Here is a 24,755-nt window from a genome sequence, read left to right as displayed (position 1 = left end):
CTTCTAGTCATTTTTTATACTCTTTATCTCTTACCCTCTGCTCCTCCTACTCTTCTCTCTCACCTATTACCTCCCAATTTACTCCTGTATGGGATAATGCTACAAGAATGGCTTCTCTCCAGCCTGGGGTGGGGAGGGCGGGAGGGAGGGACATGGATGGATAATGACAGTTCAGGAGGGGAGCAATCAATCAATAGCATTCATTCATTCAATCGTATTTACTGAGTGCTTACTGTGTGCAGAGCACTGTACTAAGCCCTTGGAAAATGCAATTCAGCAATAAAGGGAGACAATCCCTGCCCACACCAGGTTTACAGTCTAGAAGGGGGGAGACAGACATCAAAACAAGTGAACAAGCATCAATATAAATAGAATTACAGATGTAGATATATATACATAAGTGCTGTGGAAAAGCAGGGGAGAGAAAAGGGAGCGAGTCGAGGTGATGGGGAAGGGAGGGGGAGCTGAGGAAAAGGGGGGCTTAGTTTGGGAACTTCAAGCATTTGGGAGAGTACAATGGAGGGAGAAGAGAGGATCCCTGCTGTGAAGGAGCTCATAATGAAATAGTGGTTTTTAGTACTTCACATATACATAGCTGGTCTGAATCTTGAGAAGCTGAAATCCTGCCACTCCTTTCGTGTTTATCATCGACCTTGTCTTTGTTTGCTTCATCTTTCCTTCTGGTGTCTACCACTCCACACAAACGCTCCAGTCCCAGGGACAAGTAGTTGTGGGAATAATAGTATTTACTCAGTACTAAGTGCAAAACACTACAAGTGATGGGGAAGCATGTGATGAGAGCCCCAAGGAACTCACAATCTAAAAATAAACCTGGGAAGTGGGGGAGGATTGGTGGTAGACACCAGAAGGAAAGATGAAGCAAACACAGAAAAGACAAGGTCGATGATAAACGCCAAAGGAGGGGCAGGATTTCAGCTCCTCGAGATTCAGATCGACTATTTATACCAAGTGTTTAGTACAGTGCTCTGCATTCAGTAAGCGCTCAATAAATACGATTGAATGAATGAATGAACTTGAAGTACTAAATATCACCATTTGATTGTAAGCTCCTTGAGGGCGGGGATCCTGTCTTTTCTCTCTATTGTACTCTCCTGAGTGCTTAATAAAGCCGAAGCTCAGTAAATACTATTGACTGATTGATTACTCACCTTCCAGGACTGTCATTATCCTCCCTCCCTCCCCCACCCCGGGGCTGGAGAGAAGTCACTGTGCAGCATTATCCCAGGAGGAATAAACTGGGAGATAATAGATGACAGAAAAGAGTAGGAGGAGCTGAGGGAAAGAGATGAGAGGATAAGAAGTGACTGGGTAAATGTGCGGTGCAAGGACACTAGTTAATTTAATACTGATACTTTAAAAGCCATAAAATCTGTATTAGCTAGAACTTTAAGCGATAGACTGGTAACACCTTTCAGTCAGATGCAAGCACTCCCTCAAGAATAGTGTTTTAAGCAATGGTTCATTCTAATGGACAAAATAAGTGGGTAGAGTAGAAAAAATAAAGACAAAATTGAAATACCTAATTTAACGCCTTTAAAAATATGTTTGAGAAAAGATGTCATAGTGACAACTGAAGCTTTAGTGAACGATAAACACAAACTAGAAAAAAGTGGAAGTTTTGTTTTATGAGAAAGTCTCCTGGAAGACAATACAAAATTGTAATAATTTTTTTCCACTTCACCCTGCTAGTTAAATTGATCCTAACAGGTAAGATCCTAAGGGAAGGAATACGGTTTCTGTTTCTCCAGAACACCACTTTGGAGGCTGTAGACTATGTCTGACAGGGCCTAGGAAATCATAGGTAGCCAACATTTATTATCATTAATATTAATTGTGAAAAGATACCTAGGAGAACAGTGATCCTGATCCCCTTATTAAAGATTTTCCTTCCAAAGTAATGAGAGCCCCAAAGCTAATGAAATGGCATTTACAATCTAGTTTGTGGTTTCCCAAGCCTTCTCTCTGACCTCCCTTCCTCCTCTCTCGCCCCGCTCCGGTCTATTCTTCACTCCGCTGCCCGGCTCATCTTCCCGCAGAAACGATCTGGGCATGTCACTCCCCTTCTTAAACAACTCCAGTGGTTGCCTATCGACCTCCGCTCCAAACAAAAACTCCTCACTCTAGGCTTCGAGGCTCTCCATCACCTTGCCCCTTCCTACCTCTCCTCCCTTCTCTCTTTCTACCGCCCACCCCGCACGCTCCGCTCCTCTGCCGCCCACCTCCTCGCCGTCCCTCGGTCTCGCCTATCCCGCCGTCGACCCCTGGGTCACGTCTTCCCCCGGTCCTGGAACGCCCTCCCTCCTCACCTCCGCCAAACTGATTCTCTTTCCCTCTTCAAAACCCTACTTAAAACTCACCTCCTCCAAGAGGCCTTCCCAGACTGAGCTCCTCTTCCCCCTCTACTCCCTCTGCCATCCCCCCTTTACCTCTCCGCAGCTAAAGCCTCATTTTCCCCTTTTCCCTCTGCTCCTCCACCTCTCCCTTCCCATCCCCACAGCACTGTACTCGTCCGCTCAACTGTATATATTTTCGTTACCCTATTTATTTTGTTAATGAATTGTACATCGCCTTGATTCTATTTAGTTGCCATCGGTTTTTACGAGATGTTCTTCCCCTTGACGCTGTTTAGTGCCATTGTTCTTGTCTGTCCGTCTCCCCCGATTAGACCGTAAGCCCGTCAAACGGCAGGGACTGTCTCTATCTGTTGCCGACTTGTTCATCCCAAGCGCTTAGTACAGTGCTCTGCACATAGTAAGCGCTCAATAAATACTATTGAATGAATGAATGTAAACTCCTTGTGGGCAGGGATGGTATCTATCAACTGAATTGTAGAATCCCAAGTGCCTGCCCAGAGCAATGATTGAACTATTGACTGCTCTCAATATCTGGCTCTTCTGCAGAGGTGACTAAAGAAACTTTGCATTAGAAATCTTGCAAATCAGTTGGCTGAAAACCGATGTACATAAAGGATCGGTAAAGAGAGGGAAAGCACTGAAGTCATTCAGCTAGCTCCAAATGAATCCAGCTTGCTAAGGGAAATCATGGAGACCCGCATCATGTGACAGGACGGCTTAAAATCAACCACAGAAAAATCTTAAATCGAGGTTTCTTTAGGGTACTGTACTACCCAAAAGGCCTCTGCCAAAAAAAAACACAAGTGGACCCCAATAAAAGATCCTTGGTGGTGCTTTTGCCCCTAGCAATAGGGCAGTCAGGCTGGAAATGCACAGGAACAATCTGCCAAGAGGTGTGACTTTAAGTGTTTTACTAATAGGAGTCAGCCTTGTCACCCATGATACCTTCTTGGGGTGTGACTGGCTCCCCAGATATCAGGAAGAGTCTCTCTCATGCCATTTCACTGAGTGGACCTTGGGGACTGCCACCAAACCACCCAGAGCCTTACTGTACTGTGGTAGTTGGCAGGGGCCTCCCCACAAAAGATCCCCAAGCTCCCTCCCCACCAGGCCACATAGTTCCTTTGGCAAAAGCGACATGTCTGCTTGCTGGTTTGCTTGCTTGTTCCCGAACTGTAATTTCCAAGCGCTTAGTACAGTGATCTGCACACAGTAAGCGCTCGATAAATACGACTGGATGAATGAAATGGCTTTAGAACTGATCCTTTCCAAAAGGGCTCAGAAGCAGCCTTTTTTTCTGGGTCCTCATCTCTCCCCTTAGGAAGCAGGAGAGAATTCATTCAATCGTATTTATGGAGGGCTTACTGTGTGCTGAGCATTGTACTAAGCGCTTGGAAAGTGCAATACAGCACTATAGAGGGACAAATCCCTGCCCATGGTACACCCTCCCCTCCACAATCGAAATTTCGAAACCGCTCTGCACCACATTTCCTCGACCCTCAAACCAAAAATCGACTCTTTCCACGAATTAGGGAGGAGAACAAAGAGGTAAAGGATCTTTGCCCCCAGGGATCACCCGGGCACGAAGGCAGACCAGGGAAACACTTCTCCCGAAGGGGAGCTATACCCTTAAAAAAATCATCCAGCCCAAAGCCCCCCCCAACCTTTGGTTCATTCATTCCATCGCATTTATTGAGCGCTTACTTTGTGCAGAGCACTGCACTGAGCGCTTGGGAAGAACAATCCAGCAACAGAGACAATCCCTGCCGACAACGGGCTCCCGGTCTAGAAGGGGGGAGGCGGCTATCACAACAATTAAACAGGCATCAGGAACATCATTATAAACATTCATTCATTCGATCGTATTTATTGAGCACTCACTGTGTGCACAGCACTGTCCTAAACGCTTAGAAAGTCCAATTCAGCAACAAAGAGAGACAATCTCTACTCAACAACGGGCTCACAGTCTATATACACCTCATTAATAAAAACAGAATTATAGATATGTACGTATAATCACAAGTGCTGTGGGGAGGGGAGGTAGAGCAAAGGCAATTGGTAGCTTAGTTTTTGAGGATATTTTGGGGGCTACATCTCCCCCCTTTAAGGCCACTGTTGTGGACACCGAGCCCTTCTGGAGCCCGGTTTATGCTGACAGCGACTGAGGAGGAGGAGGAGGTGAGGGAGGAAGAAGAGGAGGAGGGCTTCCAGCTCGGTGGAGGTGATGAAGGTATTTGTTAAGCACTTACTATGTGCCCAGCACTGTTCTAAGCGCTGGGGTAGATACAAGGTAATCAAGTTGTCCCATATGAGGCTCCCAGTCTTCATCCCCATTTTCCATTTGAGGTCACTGAGGCCCAGAGAAGTGAAGTGACTCGCCCAAAGTCCCACAGCTGACAAGTGGCAGAGCCGGGATTGGAACCCACGACCTCTGACTCCCAAGCCCGGGCTCTTTCCACTAAGCCACGCTGAGCCCGTCTTTTAGACTGTGAGCCCGTTCACTCATTCATTCAATCGTATTTACTGAGCGCTTACTGGACGCAGAGCGCTGTGCTAGGCGCTTGGAATGTACAATTCGGAAATTGAGAGAGACAATCCCTGCCCAACAACGAGTTCACAGTCTGAAAGGGAACCCCTGCTGCTGAAAAATGACAATAATAATTCTGGTATTTGTTAAGCTCTTACTGTGGGCCAGGCACTGTACTAAGCACCTAAGGACACATGCGAATTAGTTTGTTGGGCAGGGATTGTCTCTATCTGATGCCGAATTGCACCTAAGCACTTGGAATGTACAATTGGGCAACAGGTAGAGACAATCCCTGCCCAACAACGGGCTCACATGTAAAAGGGAGGAGGCAGACAACAACACAAGGAGTCAGGCATCAATACCATCAAGATCAATAGAATCAGAGTTATAGACACATCATTAATAAAATAGAGTAATAATCGATACAAATGTGCACAAGTGCAGCGGGGAGGGGAAAGGGGGAGGGCTGAGGGAGGGAATGGGGAGGGAAAAGGAGGGCTCAGTCTGGGAAGGCCTCCTGGAGGAGGTGATCTGAGGGAAAATTCCTGAGATGGATCAATAGAATCAGAGATATATATACACATCATCATTGGTAAAATAAAAAGAGTAATAAATAATAGAAATATGCACAAGTGCAGTGGGAGGGGAAGGGGGAAGAACAGAGGGAGGGAGGAGAATGGGGAGGAGGGCAAGGGAGGACTCAGTCCTGGAGGAGGTGTGGTCTAAGGGATAATTCCTGAGATAGATCAATAGAATCATAGATATATATATATATATATACACATCGTTAGTAAAATAAAAAGAGTATAAATAATAGATAGAAATATGCACAAATGCAGTGGGGAGGGGAAGAGCAAAGGGAGGGAATGGGGAGGGAAAGGGAGGGCTCAGCCTGGGAAGGCATCCTGGGGGAGGTGAGCTCTGAGGGATCATTCCTGAGATAGATCAATAGAATCATAGATATCTACACATCATTAGTAAAATAGAGTAATAAATAATAGATAAAAATATGCACAAGTGCAGTGGGGAGGGGATGGGGGAAGAGCAGAGGGAGGGAAAGGGAGGGCTCAGGCTGGGAAGGCCTCCCGGAGGAGGTGAGCTCTGACAGTAGGGCTTTGGAGAGGAGAAGGTTGGGGAATTCCAGGCAACGGAGGACGGGCAGGGACCACCCACCTCGATGGGGACCCAGGCGCTCCCGCCTCCCCGAAGCAGGCACCAGCAGCGGCCGCTCAAGCTAGCAATAATAATAATGTTGGTATTTGGTAAGCGCTTCCTCTGTGCAGAGCACTGTTCTAAGCGCGAGGGGAGATCCAGGGTCATCAGGTTGTCCCACGTGAGGCTCCCAGTTAATCCCCATTGCACAGATGAAGGCACTGAGACCCACTGAAGTGACCTGCCCCCAGTCACCCAGCTGCCAAGTGGCAGCGGCCGGATTCGAACCCAGGACCCGTGCCTCCCAAGCCCGGGCTGTTTCCACCGAGCCCCGCTGCTTCTCTACTCACCGTCCTCCCCGGCGCCAGGCTGGACGGTCCGGCAGGGAAAGGCGGAGGAAGGAAAGCAGGGAGGAGGCGGCGCTGCCTGCACTGCACCTGCACTGGACCCGCACTGGACCCGCGCTGCACCCGCACTCTGCCCCGACGGGGCCGGCGGGGACACAGCGGCGCGGCCCCGCCCTCCCCGGCCCGGCCCCCGCGCATGCGCACCAGCCGACAACCTGCACCCCCCCCCCCTCCAACTACGGCCCAACCCCGCCGCCCCGCCATTGGCTGCCGAGGGCTCCCGCTCTCTCGCCATTGGCGGAGCGGACGCGGCGAGGGCCGAGGGGGGCGGGGCCTCGGAGGGCGCGGGAGCGGGTGGGACCCATTCACCTGAAAATGGGCGGGGACGGGGCGCCGCCGGGGACAAAGCGGGTCGTTCCGCGGCCGCCTCCAGCGCGCTCTTAAAGGGGCCGCCGCGACGTTGGCTCGACGGCGCGGGCACGTGTCCTGGGGCCTTCGACGCCGGGTCCCGCGGCCTGAGGAGGAGCAGCAGCAGCAGCAGCAGCAGCAGCAGCAGCAGCAGCAGCAGCAGCAGCAGCAGCCAGACGCTCAGTAAGCGCCTAGCTGGACTAAGTAAAGCAAACTAATACCACCACCATCATCATTATTACTAATAGTAATAATAATGTTGGTATTTGTTAAGCCCTTACTATGTGCAGAGCACTGTTCTAAGCGCTGGGGGAGATACAGGGTCATCAGGTGGTCCCACGTGAGGCTCACAATCTCACTCGTTTTAATAATAATAATAATGATAATGTTGGTATTTGTTAAGCGCTTACTCTGTGCAGAGCACTGTTCTAAGCGCTGGGGTAGACATAGGGGAATCAGGTTGTCCCACGTGGGGCTCACAGTCTTAATCCCCATTTTACAGATGAGGGAACTGAGGCACAGAGAAGTGAAGTGACTTGCCCACAGTCACACAGCCGACAAGTGGCAGAGCTGGGATTCGAACTCATGAGCCCTGACTCCAAAGCCCGTGCTCTTTCCACTGAGCCATGATGCTTCTCCGAAGGAAGAATGAAGGAAGGGGGGAGGGAAAAAGGAAGGGAGAAAGGGAAGGAAGAATGAAGGAAGGGAAAATGAAGGCAGGAGGGAGGGAAGGAAGAATGAAGGAGGGAAGGAAGAAAGGAAGAATGAAGGAGGGAGGGGAGGAAGGAAAGAAGGAAGAAATAATGTAGGAGGGAAGGAAGGGAGAATGAGGGAGGGAAGGAGGGAAGGAAAGAGGAAGGAAGGAATAATGAAGGAGGAAAGGAAGAAATACCGAGGGAGACAGGGAGGGAGGGAAGGAATGCGCTGGGGGAGATACAGGGTCATCAGGTGGTCCCACGTGAGGCTCACAATCTCCATCCTCGTTTTAATAATAATAATAATGATGATAATGTTGGTATTTGTTAAGCGCTTACTCTGTGCAGAGCACTGTTCTAAGTGCTGGGAGAGATACAGGGTCATCAGCTTGTCCCACGTGAGGCTCACAATCTCAATCCTCGTTTTAATAATAATAATGATAAAGTTGGTATTGGTTAAGCTCTTACTATGTGCAGAGCACTGTTCTAAGCGCTGGGAGAGATACAGGGTCATCTGCTTGTCCCACGTGAGGCTCACAATCTCAATCGCCATTTTAATAATAATAATAATAATGATAATGTTGGTATTTGTTAAACGCTTTCTCTGTGCAGAGCACTGTTCTAAGCGCTGGGGGAGATACAGGGTCATCAGCTTGTCCCACGTGAGGCTCACAATCTCAATCTCCATTTTAATAATAATAATAATGATAATATTGGTATTTGTTAAGCGCTTACTCTGTGCAGAGCACTGTTCTAAGCGGTGGGGGAAGATACAGGGTCATCAGCTTGTCCTACGTGAGGCTCTCAATCTCCATTTTAATAATAATAATAATAATGTTGGTATTTGTAAAGCGCTTACTATGTGCCGAGCACTGTTCTAAATGCTGGGGTACATACAGGGTCATCAGGTTGTCCCACGTGGGGCTCATAGTCTTCATCCCCATTTTGCAGATGAGGTCACTGAGGCCCAGAGAAGTGAAGTGACTTGCCCACAGTCCCACAGCTGACAGGTGGCAGAGATGGGATTTGAGCCCACGACCTCTGACTCCCAAGCCCGGGCTCTTTCCACTGAGCTACGCTGCTTCTCTAGTAATGATAATAATAGTGTTGGTATTTGTTAAGCACTTACTACGTGCAGAGCACTGTTCTAAGCGCTGGGGGAGATACAGGGTCATCAGGTTTTCCCACGTGAGGCTCACAATCTTCATCCCCATTTTACAGATGAGAGAACTGAGGCACAGAGAAGTTAAATAACTTGCCCACAGTCACACAGCTGACAAGTGGCAGAGAGAAGCAGCTTGGCTCAATGGAAAGAGCCCGGGCTTGGGAGTCAGAGGTCATGAGTTTGAATCCTGACTCCGGCAGCTGTGTTGTCTTGTTTTTGTCTGTCTGTCTCCCCCGATTAGTCTGTAAGCCAGTCATTGGGCAGGGATTGTCTCTATCTGTCACCGAATTGTACATTCCAAGCGCTTAGTACAGTGCTCTGCACATAGTAAGTGCTCAATAAATACGATTGAATGAATGGGGCTCACAGTCTTAATCACCATTTTATAGATGAGGTAACCGAGGCACAGAGAAGTTAAGTGACTTGCCCTAGGTCACAGAGCAGGCAAGTGGTAGAGTTGGGATTAGAATGCATGTCCTCTGACTCCCAAGCCCGAGCTCTTTCCGCTGATCCAAACACTTAACAAATAATAATAATAATGTTGGTATTTGTTAAGCGCTTACTATGTGCCGAGCACTGTTCTAAGCACTGGGGTAGACATAGGGGAATCAGGTTGTCCCACGTGGGGCTCACAGTCTTAATCCCCATTTTACAGATGAGGGAACTGAGGCACAGAGAAGTTAAGTGACTTGCCCACAGTCACACAGCCAACAAGTGGCAGAGCTGGGATTCGAACTCATGAGCCCTGACTCCAAAGCCCGTGCTTTTTCCACTGAGCTACGCTGCTTCTCTAACAAATACCATCATCATCAGAGCAAAGGGCTGGAAGTCAGAAGGACCTGGGTTCTAATCACAGCTCCATCATTTCTCTGGGTGACCTTGGGTAAATCACTGCTCTGGGTCTGTTACCTCATCAGCAAAATGGGGATTAAGTCCGAGAGTCCCATGTGAGACGTGGACTGTGTCCAACCTGATTGACTTGTATCTACCCCAGCGCTTAGTACAGTGCCTGGACCGTAGTAAGTGCCATAAAAATGTGCTTTGAGCCCCTTGAAGGAAATGTGTACAAAGAGTCGTGACTGACACTAGAGCTGAAAGCTGTGGGTGGTAGCGGCAAATTCAAAATAGAGTGACAGTGCCCCACTGGCAATCATATTTATGAGCGTTTACTGTGTTCAGTGGGAGAGTAAATAAATAATTTTAAAAATGGTGGTATTTGTTAAGCTCTTACTATGCGCAAAGCACTGTTCTGAGCGCTGAGGGAAATCAAGGTGATCAGGTTGTCCCATGTGGGGCTCACAGTTTTTAATCCCCAGTTTACAGATGAGGTAACTGAGGCACAGAGAAGTTAAGTGACTTGCCCAAGGTCACAGAGCAAACAAGCGGCAGAGCCGGGATTAGAACTCACAACCTCTGACTCCCAAACCCAGGTTCTTTTCACTGAGCCACGCTGCTTCTCACTTCCCTCACTTCCCTGTCTCCAACGAGCTTACAGTCTATGAATATAAATAGAGAAATTACAGTGAAGTAGAATGGCAAAGATGCTTACAAACCTGATTCCGTCGACTCATTATTGTGTATTGGCCCTTTTTTGCTAGAAACCCTTCTGACCTGTATAATACAGTTGGAGTATTTGGATTTTTGCCCACCTCTACTTCTGGACACCCATCAAACAGGGGTGTTCGTGATACAAATACACTGCTGCTTGATTCCTCCCCAGAGATACCCCTGTACTTAAGTGATTAAAGAGATGAGTCTCCCTTCTGTAAAATGTCCAAAGTATGTTGCCATCCTTCAGGAAGTTTTCCGCTTTTAAAATGAGGTATTATTAATGATGACAACCTTCATGGGTTATTTAATTCCACTGGAAATCTACGTGGAAGTCATTATTGCCATTATTTTTAATGCAAGTGCATTCTTTTTACAGGTGTGCAGCTTTAATTGGTATTGCAAAAACTGGAAATGTATAATCAAAGGACTCTTGAACATTAAAAAATTGTTAAAAGCATCTTGCTGCACTTACTTTAGTTTGTAATTATTTTTTAATAGTCACAAATTTACAAGCTTAACCTTGCAGTGCCTGTTGTTTCTGTCTTAAAAAGGGTCTGGGGCGAGGGCTCTAAGCAAATAAGCAGCTCACTAGTGGAATTATAATGCTTACATTTTATTTGAAAGTTTATTTGGGCAGTTTCCTGAGGAAAGACTTGAAGAATTGAGCACCTTTTTGGTCTCTAAATGCCAGTTCTCCAATTGCTCATTTTGCTTCTGGGGCAACACTGAACTAATAATATGCTTTTCCTGAGGGGAAAAGTCCTATATTCATTCAATATATATAATATGCAGAGCACTGTACTAAGTGCTTGATGTTGGTATTTGTTAAGCGCTTACCATGTGCAGAGCACTGTTCTAAGCGCTGAGGTAGATATAGGGTAATCAGATTGTCCCACGTGAGACTCACAGTCTTAATCCCCATTTTACAGAGGAGGTAACTGAGGCACAGAGAAGTTAAGTGACTTGCCCACAGTCACACAGCTGACAAGTGGCAGAGCGGGATTCGAACCCATGACCTCTGACTCCCAAGCCCGTGCCCTTTCCACTGAGCCATGGGCGCGGGCCTACGCTCCTGCCATAGGGTGTCTTCCAAATCGGAATGCCTCATTTCTGGCCGCCTCGGGAATGAAACAGCAACAACCACTCTGTGGATGCCCTGGCCTCTTGATGAGGAATCCTAGAGTGGCCACAGAAATGCAACATCGGAGTTTCTCGAACTGTCTGGAGTAATAGTTCACTGGCTTATTCACTGTGGGGGAGGCAAGTCATCTCAGGATTTATGGGTTATCCTCTCCTCTTCCCTCACTGCAACTCCATCAGAAGCAAAAGCAAATTCAATGCCTCTGGTACCCGCTAGTAATTTGTTAGGTTGGAGATAATCTACTTCTACAACCACCTAATTTGCATTTTTAACCACACTTTCCTCCAAGTGCTTTAGAAGATTTGAACCTTCGGTAGACTACCACAGCATCTTCCCAGGCTGGGGAGATAAAAAATTTATTCTTATTGTACAAAAGAGCCTTCCTTCTGCTGGAAACGCTATCTAACCTTGGTTTGGCTTGTAGAATTTTCTCCGGTTCTCTTATCTCTCTAGCTGCTCCTCAGTCTCTTTCACTAGCTCTTCCTCTGCCTTCCCGCCCCCACCTCTTCACTCTGGGTGTCCCTCAAGGCTCTGTTCTACATCCCCTTCTCGTCTCATTCTATCCTCATTCCCTTGCAGAGCTCGTCCACTTCCATGGCTTCAATCAGTAATAATAATAATAACAATGTTGCTATTTGTTAAGCACTTACTATGTGCAGAGCACTGTTCTAAGCTCTGGGGTAGATACAGGGTAATCAGGTTGTACCATGTGAGGCTCACAGTCTTCATCCCCATTTTACAGATGAGGTAACTAAGGCTCAGAGAAGTGAAGTGACTTGCCCACAGTCATCCAGCTGACAAGTGGCAGGGCCGGGATTTGAACCCATGACCTCTGACTCCCAAGCCCGTGCTCTTTCCACTGAGCCACTGAGCCATGCTGCTTGCCCCTACGCCATTCAGATGATTCCTAAATCTACCTCACTACCCCAACCTCTTTGCTTCTCTGCAATCCTGAATCTCCTCTCACCTCCTGAATATCCCCATGGCACCGCAAGCACGGTGTGTCCCAAGCATAACTCCTCTTCCCTCCTTCCGTCTAACTTTCCTTTCACAGTTGACACCACCACCATCCTACCCATCCCTCAGACTTTGTCCTCAACTCTTCTTCTCCCTTTGTCTCCCTCTGTTCCCTAATCCTGTCAATTTCTCCCTTAAAGTCTTAAAAACTTCTCTGCAATCTGCCCTTTCCTCTCCATGCGAATAGCCATCACTCTGGTCTAGGTACTAGTCATATCCCAGCTGCACTAATAATGGTATTTGTTAAGTGCTTACTATGTCAGGCATTGTACAGAGTGCTGGAGTTGATAAAATATAAAGCGATTGGGCACAGTCCCTGTCTCACATGGGACTTCACAATCTAAAAGGGAGGGAGAACAGGTATTTTTTCCCCCTTTTATAGCCGAGTTAACTGAGGTATAGAGAAGTTAAGAGACTTGTTCGAGGTCATACAGCAGTCAGCTGACAGAGACAACTTTAGAAAGCAGATTCTCTGACTCCCAGGCCTGTATTCATTCCACAAGGTCACTGCTTCTCTTCAGCAGTATGAGAAGCTGCGTGGCTCAGTGGAAAGAGCCTGGGCTTTGGAGTCAGAGGTCATGGGTTCGAATCCCGGCTCTGCCACTTGTCAGCTGTGTGACTGTGGGCAAGTCACTTCACTTCTCTGTGCCTCAGTTACCTCATCTGTAAAATGGGGATGAAGACTGTGAACCCCACGTGGGACAACCTGATTCCCCTGTGTTTACCCCAGCGCTTAGAACAGTGCTCTGCACATAGTAACATTATTATTATTAGCTTCTTTGCTAGTCTCTCTTGCCTTCATTCTCTTCCCTCAGTAATCCATTTTTCACTCTGCTGTCCAGATTAGTTTTCCAGAAGGTCACTCTGTCCCCATTTCCCCTTCTCAAAACCCTCCAAATGGTTACACATTCCTTTCCACATCAAGCAGGAACTCCTAATTACTGGCTCTCAGGCACTCTATCAGCTCCTTCCTGCTTGTCCACTGGCTTCTCTCCCTACACCCTCAGCGCACACTCTTTGTTCCTCCCAAGTTAACTTATTCTCTTTGCCTCCGTCTCATTTCTCCCACCAACAGCCCCTTGCCCCTGCCCTTCCCCCTGCTTAAAACCCCTTCCCCCTTCAAAGCTGGCAGCCCATGCAGATCAATGAATGGTATTTATTGAGCGGTCACTAAGTGCAGAACACTATACTAAGCTCTTAGGAGAGTACATACAGCAGAATTAGCAGACACGTTCCCTGCCCATAACAAATTTACAATCTAGCAGGGGAGATGGACATTAATAAGACTAAACAAGTAATTTATAATATATGATTTAAAGATAGGTACATAGTCCTGTTGGGTTGGGGGTGGGGCAAATATCAAATGTCCAAAGGTCCCGGTTTTAGCCCGTCAGCTGCCCTTCCGTGTCACCTAAGCACTTAAGTCCTCACACCCTCTCATAGCACTTTATGTACATATCTTCCTTGCTCTGGGAGCCAGCCTGGGTGTGTTGGGGTGGAGGCAGTTGGGGTGTCCTCTTCCTTCCAATGGACTCCAAAATCCACTTTGAAGCCCCACCGCCAAAGCGGCTTTTTGTGTTCCCCAGGTTGTCACGGACTTTTCTGTCCAGCACCAGGCCCCTGGGTGGGCTGGCCAGTGGATCTGTGAGCCCTTAGCCCCAGGTTCTCTCTGGCCAGCCACCGAAAACAAAGAGTTGGCAGCATTAGTGGCTTCTCACTATAAGGGCCATATTGGAATAGCCCAGCTGGACAGAATAGGGCCAAGTCAGGAAGAGGAAAAGAGAAAAGATGAATTTAGCTCTCCAAGCTCTCACCTCTCATAAACCGGGAGTGCATTCAAGTTGCATCTCCAATGACTGGATCCCTTAGGCCTTTGGGATTGGTGAGGCATGAGCCGGAAATACCTTTTGTTCCCTCCCTAATTTAGTAGGGAGGAGTTCTCCTCAAAATCCATGCTACCTTTACCATGACCAAATAGATACAGAACTAGGATGATGAAACAAGATGAGTAAACCCTTTAATCTATTCCAGTTTAGAATAGAACTGGGTGTTAGTAGGAGTAAGTAGTGAAGGGCAGCAGCTGGAAAAGGCCTAACCGCTACTAATAAAACTCTTGGGAGAAACTGACAAATTATGTGCAGAAACCTAAAGAAGATGCCACAATTTAGAAATCACCTAAAGACAGGATGGGGAGAGAAATAACCCACCCGCCCCCCTAAAACTGTGCTGGGTAGATTTAGGCCTTAAAGGAGATCTGGGTCAGTTCGACTAATATCGCCAGTTTCCCCAGTGTGTGTTTTTACTGAAGTGTTTTGGAAAGAACTCTGGTGGGAATTTTAGACTGTAAACTCATTGTGGGCAGGAAATGTGTCTACAACTCTATTAAATTGCACTCTCCCAAGCACTTAGTACAGTGTTCTGCACACAGAATGTGCTCAGTAAATACCAATCGACTGGGAATTGAGGAATGTTTTATCAATCAATATTATTTATTATTTACTCCTTTATTGAGTACAAAAGTTAGTAGGTAAGATAGATCACAATGCAATGTCAGAAGAAATGGTAATATGCAAGTATTAATTGTGGTGTTTAAGCACTTACTCTGTGCTAAGCACTGTTCTAAGTGCTGGGGTAGATACAGGGTAATCAAGTTGTCCCACGTGGGGCTCACACTTTTAATCCCCATTTTACAGATGAGGTAACTAAGGTGCAGAGAAGCAAAGTGACTTGCCCAAGGTCACACAGCAGACAAGTGGCAGAGCAAGGATTAGAACCCACATCCTCTGACTCCCAGGCCCATGCTCTATCTCTGCCACTTGTCAGCTGTGTGACTATGGGCAAGTCACTTTACTTTTCTGTGCCTCAGTTACCTCATCTTTAAAGTGGGGATTAAGACTGTGAGCCTCATGTGGGACAACCTGATTACCCTGTATCTACCCCAGCGCTTAGAACAGTGCTCTGCACATAGTAAGCACTTAAATACCAACATTATTATTATTACTAGGCCATACTGCTTCTCAGTGTGAATTTTATATTCATATTTTTTATTATAATGTGAGTTTTCCTTAATGTAGGGCTCATCAGGAATGTAATCCCTACATTAGAGAGGAACCGAATGATCTGTTGATTGTGAAAATCTTTCCAGACTAAAGTCAGGTCAACACTGTTAAAGAATTAAGGCAATTATCTGGATATTTTAGGGGGAAAAAACCCTATTTTTACTCTGTCACACTAAAGAACAATTTCTGCCTACATTATCAGATAATTTCCTCAGTTCTTTCATTTACCTGGGCTATGGAGAGCAAGCTTGAACCTGCCAAACTGGCTTCCTTGCATCCTTTTGAAATGGAAAGAAGAAAGGGCTGAGTTGACCAAACATCAGTATGGCTGGCTGTCCCATCCATCTTTAACTCTGTGTTTCCACATCCCATCTCCTTGACCTGAGGGTAAGCTGAAATAGGTGTGTGGCTTATCACTAGGGCTCACTGCGTTCAGTAAAACACTTGAGCTGGCTAGAATGGAACTGAGACAGTGTGAGCAGATCCTAGCTTCCCCTCTGTTTCACTTCTTGAGTAGCGTAATTCTCCATCAGTAGTGAAAGATGGCAACGTCCTCAGCAGACAAAATTACTCAAACAAATACACTGGTAATAGTTCGCAAGAAAAATGTTTTCAGATAGTTGCATTGAGTTAAGAATCTGGCACTTCCCATCCTCAATTAATGATGCACAAGTTAAGAGATACACATTGTAAAGAAGTCTTTTTGAACAAGCTTGGGCCTTGTCCTTTTGGCTGAAGGAAAACAGTCCTCTAATGATGATCCCGTTGAATTAATTAAGCTCCGGTGCTCTTCTGATACTTCTTTGGGATCTTTCAAAAAACATTTTTGGTCTATGGCTGTTGAGTTAAGAACAAAATAAACTTAAGTTGAGGCAAGGCTAACTGGAACCACAAGCACTGGTAGGATCTGGAGAAACACAAACTGTCTCATTCGTTTCTATAAGGTGTTGGGGAGGCAGCATGATCTAGTGGAAAGAGCTTGGGGCTGGTAGTCAAAGGATCTAGGTTCTAACCGTGGCTCTGCTGTGTCCCTACTGTGTGACTTTGGGCAAGTCACTTAAGATGTCTATGCTTCAGTTCCTTCATCTGCAAAATGGGAATTCAATACCAGTTCTTTGTCCAACTTAGACTGGGAGCCCCATGTGGGACCTGATTATCTTTTATCTACCTCAGTGTTAGAGAAGCAGCGTGGCTCAGTGGAAAGAGCACGGGCTTTGGAGTCAGGGCTCATGAGTTCGAATCCCAGCTCTGCCACTTGTCGGCTGTGTGACTGTGGGCAAGTCACTTAACTTCTCTGTGCCTCAGTTCCCTCATCTGTAAAATGGGGATTAAGACTGTGAGCCCCACGTGGGACAACCTGATTCCCCTATGTCTACCCCAGCGCTTAGAACAGTGCTCGGCACATAGTAAGCGCTTAACAAATACCAACATTATTACAATGCTTGACACACATTAGGCACTTAAATACCACAATTATCATTATTATTATCATCATCATCATTATTATTATGATTATTAGCACTGAAGCATTGGAAGAACAACATTGTTATTCCCTTACTTTGGCTGGCTTAGTCCACTAATGGACTTATAATAATAACAATATTAGAGAGGCAGCATGGCTTAGTGGAAAGAGCCCGGGCTTGGGAGTCAGAGGATGTGAGTTCTAATGCCGGCTCTGCCACTTGTCTGCTGTGTAACCTTGGGCAAGTCACTTCATTTCTCTGTGCCTCAGGTGCCTCCTCTGTAAAATGGGTATGAAGACTGTGAGCCTCACATGGGACAACCTAATTATCTTGTACCTACCCCAGCACTTAGAACAGTGCTTGGCACATAGTAAGAGCTTAACAAATATCATAATGATTATTATTTATGAAGTGCTTATTAAGTGCCAAGCACTGTTCTTAGCATGAGGGAGTGAGAAGGAGTTGGCTCTGGGACAGAGGGCAGTGGAAGGGAATGGTCCAATTCACTAAGAAGATTTTATAAAAAAATAAGCTCACAGTTCTAATTCATAAAAACATACCAGTAAATATCTGCGGGATTGCTGTCTCACTCTTTCCTCCTAACTTACTTCTTCCCAGATCACATAATTGCTTTTTTGGGTTGTTTTTTTCCCTGTGTCACCTGCCTAAATTAAAACTTGGTTTAAATGTGAATTGACTGAACAACTGACTGTCACAGTAGGCCTATCGCCCCAAACGGCTCTCAGCTCTTCCCTTTTGGACTGTCCATATGGCAAGGAGACATTCCAAGCTTTTCAATGCTGTCACAAACATCCCTTGGGTTTGGGAGAGCCCTAGATTATTTTACACTAACCCTGCTGAACAGGAAGGGGCAGGAAGTCTCCTAGGCCTTAAGGTCCTCATTTAGGAGGTGGGGGAGGAAGCCCAGATGTGTCAGTAGAGCCTGAAAAACGCTCAGAGAGCCTCAATCCGGAAAGCTGAGGGAGCAGGCCAACAGGTCAGTCACACAGCACTGAGCAAGAGGTACAGCTGGATGACAATGCCATATGTCTACCAGAGAGGTGGATGGGAAGATGTGAAGCTGGAGAGTGGAGAAAATAGGCCTGCTGTGTTATTGCATTTATCTTCATTTTCAGGACCTCTCAAATTGGTCATTTCACATCAAATTTTCTTTGCATATTAACCTACTTTACTTTCCCAAGTGCTTAGTACAGAGTTCTGCACACAGTAAGCGCTCAATAAATACGATCGAATGAATGAATAAATACCTTTGATTGATTTGTAACTACCAAAATTCCCGGTTTCCAGAAATGGCTCAAAGAAACTGTATCTAACAGACATCCAGCCTTTTAACCCGCTTCATCAATGGTACATGTATTTGCACTCAATACAGATGTAGTTTTTAAACATGGTACAACAGACAGCAGGATAGAAAATTAGCAACAAATAGTCTCATTGTAATGTGAAACACCAAAATATTCATATTGTTTACAAACAGAACTGCCCATTATTCAACCAGGTTATTTAGAAATCATTTATCGTTTCCTTTTCTCAGTTATTTTTCCCTTTTCAGTAATTTTCCTTCCCTTTACCCTCTCATCCACTGGGTTGCTCACACACACAAAGGCTCACGTGTGCACATTTACACACCATGCATAGAACATACACTTTCTTGTATATCCAACCACGCTACATGTATCACCCTTCCATTTACTTTCCTTCTTGGGAAGGAGGGCTCTGGGACTGGGAAGGAGGGATGCCGGGAGGGAAGTAAAGAGTCCAGCAAAGGGAGAGAGACAGGTGATTGTAAGCGTGTTCTTTTATACTCTCCTAAGTGCTTAGTTCAGTGCTGTGCACACAGTAAGCCCTCAATAAATACCATTGATTGATCAAGCATGCCTGTGAGGAAATGGGAACCACTCTTCGCAGAACCTCAATGCTACCAAAACCAAGTAAACATCCTATTACAGGCAGCAGCTGGGCAATCTTTCAGGGCCCACATGTTAGAACTTGGTGCAGGACCAGTATAACTGGCCAAGATCCAGGATTCCTCCTCACAAACCCCCTCTCTCCCCCCTGCTCCATGAGTGCAATGTTTGCTAGCATTTTCTACATATAACACTGACCAACAAAGCCCTCTGAGGGCCATAACAGTGGCTCTTTCTCCTCAGGGCCAGATAGATCTTTGGAAAGGAATATTCTAGGGTGAGAAATTGTTTGCTTGGCCAGAATCCGCAGGGAACAAATGAAATGAGTGGCAGCCTAACAGTAGAGATTGCCTGTGCAGACTAGAGTCCTATCCTGGGGACTCTGTTGGCCCTGCTCCCCAGGACTTGGACACGGGTACACCTGCCTGACTTCCAGGTGGCATTGGGGGCTGCCCTAGCCCCTGCCCCAGTCAACCTGAGGTACCTCAGGAAAGGATAAAAAAAAGCAGCCAAGTGCCACCTACACCTACAGCCGTCGATTAGGAAGACTCCCAAAGAGGAAGCATGCTCTGGGAGGTCATTTTACTGAAAAAGTGAATAAAAAGGTGAAAAGGTATCTGGGAAGATGTGAATGTGAATGCTATCCACTAGATATATCAATGTGCCTCGTTGCAATGCATTAATGAAAACACAAATCACCTTGCTTCTCTCTTTCTTCTCCAACTCACATACTTTGCTCTTCTAGTGCTTAACCTCACTGTGCCTTGATCTCGCCTGTCTCGCCGCTGAACCCTGGCCCACATCCTTCCTCTGGCCCTCCCTCTTCACTTCTGACAGGCAGTTACTCCCCCTGCCACCTTGATACCTTATTGAGGACACGTCTCCTCCGAGAGGCTTTCCCAGACTAAGCCCCACTTTTCCTCATCTCCCACTGCCTTCTGCATCGTCCTGACTTGCCCCTGTGCTCTTCCCCCCTCTCCCAGCCCCACAGCACTTATGTATATATCTGTCACTTGTTTATTTGTGTTGATGTCTGTCTTCCCACCTCTAGACTGTAAGCTTGTTATTGGCAGGGATTGTCAGTGTTTATTGTTGTACTTTCCTAAGCTCTTAGTACAGTGCTCTGCACACAGTAAGTGCTTAATAAATATGAATGGATGAATGAATGAATGAATGAATGAATGCAGTTGTCTAGGCAAATCCAAATGGCTGTTGGAGTTGGACTCTATTCGGCCTTCTTTGGAGACTAGATCACAAAGTGGTTTGGACCTTCGTTTTCTGGTTCTATAGAATGTTTTGTCAAGTGCCTTCCTCAACAGCAGTCCGCAAAGGCCTCTGAGGGGTCTTGCTGTGCAGATGAGCTAAAGACACAAAGCCTTATTATTATTGGCCCCATTTAGGATTGAGCTCCTTATTATTTTCCTAATGATGGGGATAATCAGTCATGTGTACCATTAGCACTATTCGTGAGAAGCCCAGAAGAGCCACAGGAACAAAAGGGTTAGAGAGACAATCCTGCCTTGGTTAATACAGGGCCGAAGCATTTGGCTTTGGGTAGTGGGGAAACTGCCTTACCCAAGATTGTTGTATGTTTTGTTTTTTATATTGTTTTTAAATAGTGCTATCATTTATGATTTTATCATTTTGAGGGTTCCCCAGAGATTTTGAAGTTAATAATTCATTGAAATTAGAGGGGAAAAAGAGAATTGAAAGAGAAGTTGAGTTCAAAGCTTCTTTTTGATTGGAGTTTTTCTGTCATGTTGGAAACAACATCACATTGAAAAGGCATTAACAGCTGTATCTATGGCAGGCTCCTCAAACTGTTGCCATTTCTGTGCATTTGATCACTCTCCTTATAACCTGTGAGGCAGTTGGTTAGTGTGTAGTTACCTATCATTTCATAGAGGATCTGAATATCTCTAAAAGAAAAGAGAAATTGAGTGGCAGGCAAGAGTTGGCCTATGTGTCCTTAGCTTCCTTTGCCTTGCTATAAATGGTAACAGTATTACCCGTCCCCCCTTGCCACAGATCCAAAGGATATATTAAGGGTGCATGTCAAATAGTGTCTGTTCTTCATGTTTCATGAGAGCCCTGAATAGAAAATTTAAGAAAATCACAAAATTAAATAACCCTCAAATAAAAAGGAGAAATTATATAATCTGTTGTTCGAAAAGCAATGAAGTTAGCAACCATCTTTTGAGTTTATTCCATTTACTTATATTTTGCCTCTACTCACTTTTTGTCATTAACATATTTGTGTTATTTGCCCTTATAGTCTACATTTACTTTCTGCCCATTTCCCATTAGACTGTAAACCCCTCAAGGTCAAGGACCAATGTATTGCTAGTTTTATTTGCTCCCAAGTGCCCAGGAAGGTGCCTTACACACAGTAGATGCTCATTAAAGTCTCAAGATGGAATGAATGAATCACGGTGAGCCCTTGAGAACCTAATTTCTTTCCTCAGTAATTTCATATTTCAAAAAACCCAATTTCCCAAGGCTCAATATTTTCCAGGAATGCAATTGCTGTGTTATCTGGGCTTTTACTGTATTTTTATTCAGGCATGGATCACCTCTATTAGTGAAGAAAGGGAAATAAGCACCACAGGTACTCATTAAATGTCAAAAATCACAGCAGTCAAGCTAGGCTAGTGAGATGAGGATGGAAAACTTGAATAAAGCTTTCGAGCCCCCTGCCACCATCTTACAGCCATTTAAAATCTCTCAGCTCTAGAACCTTCCCCTCTCTTCCCACCCAGCCCTCACCCCTTCCTCCAGTTTCCTGGCAGGTTTAGCCCAGAGAAATTGCAGTGTCTGGGTCTTTTTTGGGAGAGCGGAAAGCGACTTTTATTTTTGTAGAAGGTTTCATGCAGAGATCTCAACCCTCTTTGGGCATTCTTGTGTGGTAGAGAAATGTTCATTTTATAGATATAGAAGAGGAGGAGGAGGAGTGCACCGAACTAGGGTCTGGGGAAAATACAACCCAGAGAAATGGCATATTCCTGGCGGCAAAGAGCATCCAGTCTAAGGCAAAATAGAGGCTGATGCAAATGCTTTTACAGTGAGTGGGAGTAGCTAGGGATAAAAACAACCACCACAGGACACCTTTTGTCTTCAGTATTTCTAACCCAGGTCATTCGGGATACTCCCATTCACTGGAGCTAGCCTCACGTGACTCTACCATGAGTAGGCAGAAAGCATGATGAGAAAAAGGGTTATATGCAAAAATGAAACGGGATTGCTGCAAAAGTAATAGGTAGTGGTATTTATTGTCTCTAGACTAAGAGCTCATCGTGGGCAGGGAGTGCCTGTTTATCCTTGTACTGTACTCTCCCAAGCCATCAGTACAGTGCTTTGCACAAAGTGAGTGCTCAATAAATACGACTGAATGAATGTATAAAGTGCCTGATTTTTTAATGGTATTTGTTAAGCACTTACTATTTGCCAGGCCCTGCACTAAGCATTGCATTGGGGTAGATTCAAGTTAATCAGGTTGGACACAGTCCATGTCCCACATGGTTTTCCCGGTCTTAATCTCCATGTTAGAGATGAGGTAAATGAGGCACAGAGAAGTTAAGTGACTTGCCTGAGGTCACAGAACAGACAAGTTGTGGAGCCTGGATTAGAACTCAGGGCCTCTGACTCCCAGGTCCATACTCATTCTACTAGGCCATACTGCAACACGCTTGAGAAAGCACATCAGAAGCACAAGGCATGTTTCCTGTCGAGAAGGAGTTTACACTCAACGGGGGAGACAGATATAAAAATGTTAAAAGTAGTGGAACTAGGATAAATAAATTGAATGTTCAATCAAACGAGTCAGATTCTGGCTTATAAAACTGCCTTTGGTAACAACTGCACTAATGTGAGGCTGTCATTGAGCAGGGATTGTCACTACCTGTTGCCAAACTGTACATTCCAAGCCCTAGTATAGTGCTCTGCTCATAGTAAGCGCTCAATAAACACTATTGAGTGAATAATATTCATTCCCATAAAGATTTTAGATACTGTGCAATGCTGATACAGAAAAAACCTTTTCTGCTCATAAAGCAGTAGTCTTCCTGAAGAGGAAGATTTCTTCATTCCCACAATAACTTTAACTTTATGGTGGATCACATAACGATCCTACCATTTAAAAATTAACTTGCATGGCTTTATGTGGTACATAATCCCAGAGGCTGTGAGATGAAGTGATTTATTTCCCTGCATTTCAATAAACCTTCTGTGAATTTTATCCACACATAACCCTCTGTTCTTATGCAGATGTAGTCTCTTAAAAAAGGAGGAGGAACGGGAAGTTTAAAACCCCTTAGAATCTTATATAAGTACTCAAAATCCACCCTTCCTCTCCTTTCCTACCCATCACACACAGTCTTCCATGAATAATACCACAAATGGAGGCTCAAAGCTGCCTGGAAATTCGTTAACATCCAGATTCCTCTTTGGTTTAGAGCTATGGTTTAGGGCTCCTCTACTGTTGTATGTAAATTGTTCAAACGTGTTATAGTAACGGTCAACTAACACTTGTGTTCAGTGTATTTCATCTCTTCCTTTTTCCTATTAAAATTGCTATTAGCATTGCATAGATTCCTTAGTTCCTTCCCTCACAAAGAAAAGAAAGTGCAGGAAGCCATTTCCCAGGGTACAATGCTGATAAGAGTGATAAATCTGTATTTCTTCCAACATAACCTGCTTCAGCTCGGTGCTCTGTTGTACATTCGATATAGCCTGGAGAAGCAGCGTGGCTCAGTGAAAGAGCCCGGGCTTGGAAGTCAGAGGTCATGGGTTCTAATCCCCGCTCTGCCACTTGTCAGCCGTGTGACTTTGGGCATGTCACTTCACTTCTCTGGGCCTCAGTACCCCTATCTGGAAAATGGGGATTAAGACTGTGTGCCCCATGTGGGACAACCCGATTACCTTGTATCAGCGCTTAGAACAGTGCCTGGTGCATAGTAAGTGCTTAACAAATACCATCATTATCATTATTATTTGAGAAGCAAAATTGGTTATAACTCTTTGTGTTCCTAATAGTGGAGCTTGAAACATTTCCCCCAGTCATAGACTGGGATTTTAGATGTGTGGAATACCAGGAAACCTTCAGGGCCCCCACTCTCCAAAAGACCTAGAAGGATGAAAAAAATCTAATATTACTAAAACTACTGGATTATGTGTGCAGTGGTGCTTAACTTTGAAGCTAAGAATTGTCACCTTTGACAAAGTCCACTGACATATACTCCATTTTTTTTAAAAGATATAAATTTAGCAACTAAGTTCCACAGTCCTGTCTAGGAGTCCCCAATTGAATCAATTAATGGTATTTATTGAGTGCTTGCTGTGTGCAGAGCACTATACTAAGCCCTCGGGAGAAGACAGTACAACAGACTTGGTAGATGTGAGAAGCCCAGATGAGAAGCAGCATGGCTTAGAGGATAGAGCACGGGCCTGGGAATCAGAAGGATATGGGTTCTAATACCCGCTCTGCCATTTGGATGTTGTGGGACTTTGGGCAAATCACTTCCCTTCTCTGGGCCTCAGTTGTGTCATCTGTAAAATGGGGTTTGAGACTGTGAGGCTCATGTGAGACAGTGACTGTGTCCAACCTGATTTGCTTGGATCCCTCACAGCGCTTAGAATAGTGCCTAGCACATAGTAGGGGCTTAACAAATACTATTATTATTATTATTGTAGGATGCCCTGCTTCCACATTTAAACGCTCTAAAGTTATCCAGGCCAATCCCTTCCTAGTGAATATTACCTGCTTTCTGCACATACATTATACAAATTGTAATTATGGATTTGGTAGTTGATAAAAGCAATAAAGGCAATTTTATAGATTCAAGCATGTTTCCAGTAACTTACTACTTGTAGTTCTGAAAGGATCAAAAAGGGTCTTTTAGTACTATTTGTAGTAAACCCCTCCAAACTGC

At 45.4% G+C, this 24,755-nt stretch overlaps 1 protein-coding gene across 1 annotated transcript in view; it reads right to left on the bottom strand.

The window, feature by feature from the left end:
- Nucleotides 1–6,576, bottom strand: part of OCLN (occludin) — a 33,687-nt gene extending 27,111 nt beyond the window's left edge. The window contains exon 1 of the mRNA XM_029068136.1: nucleotides 6,405–6,576. The gene's annotated coding sequence lies outside the window, so the exon portion shown is untranslated. The remainder of the gene's footprint in view (nucleotides 1–6,404) is intronic.
- Between the last annotated feature and the right edge of the window lie 18,179 nt (nucleotides 6,577–24,755).

Source organism: Ornithorhynchus anatinus, chromosome 1 (assembly GCF_004115215.2).
Source record: "Ornithorhynchus anatinus isolate Pmale09 chromosome 1, mOrnAna1.pri.v4, whole genome shotgun sequence".
In the NCBI taxonomy this organism is placed as follows: Eukaryota; Metazoa; Chordata; class Mammalia; order Monotremata; family Ornithorhynchidae; genus Ornithorhynchus; species Ornithorhynchus anatinus.
The sequence above is the reverse complement of the archived record's forward strand: the minus strand, read 5'-3'. Positions and strand labels throughout refer to the sequence as shown.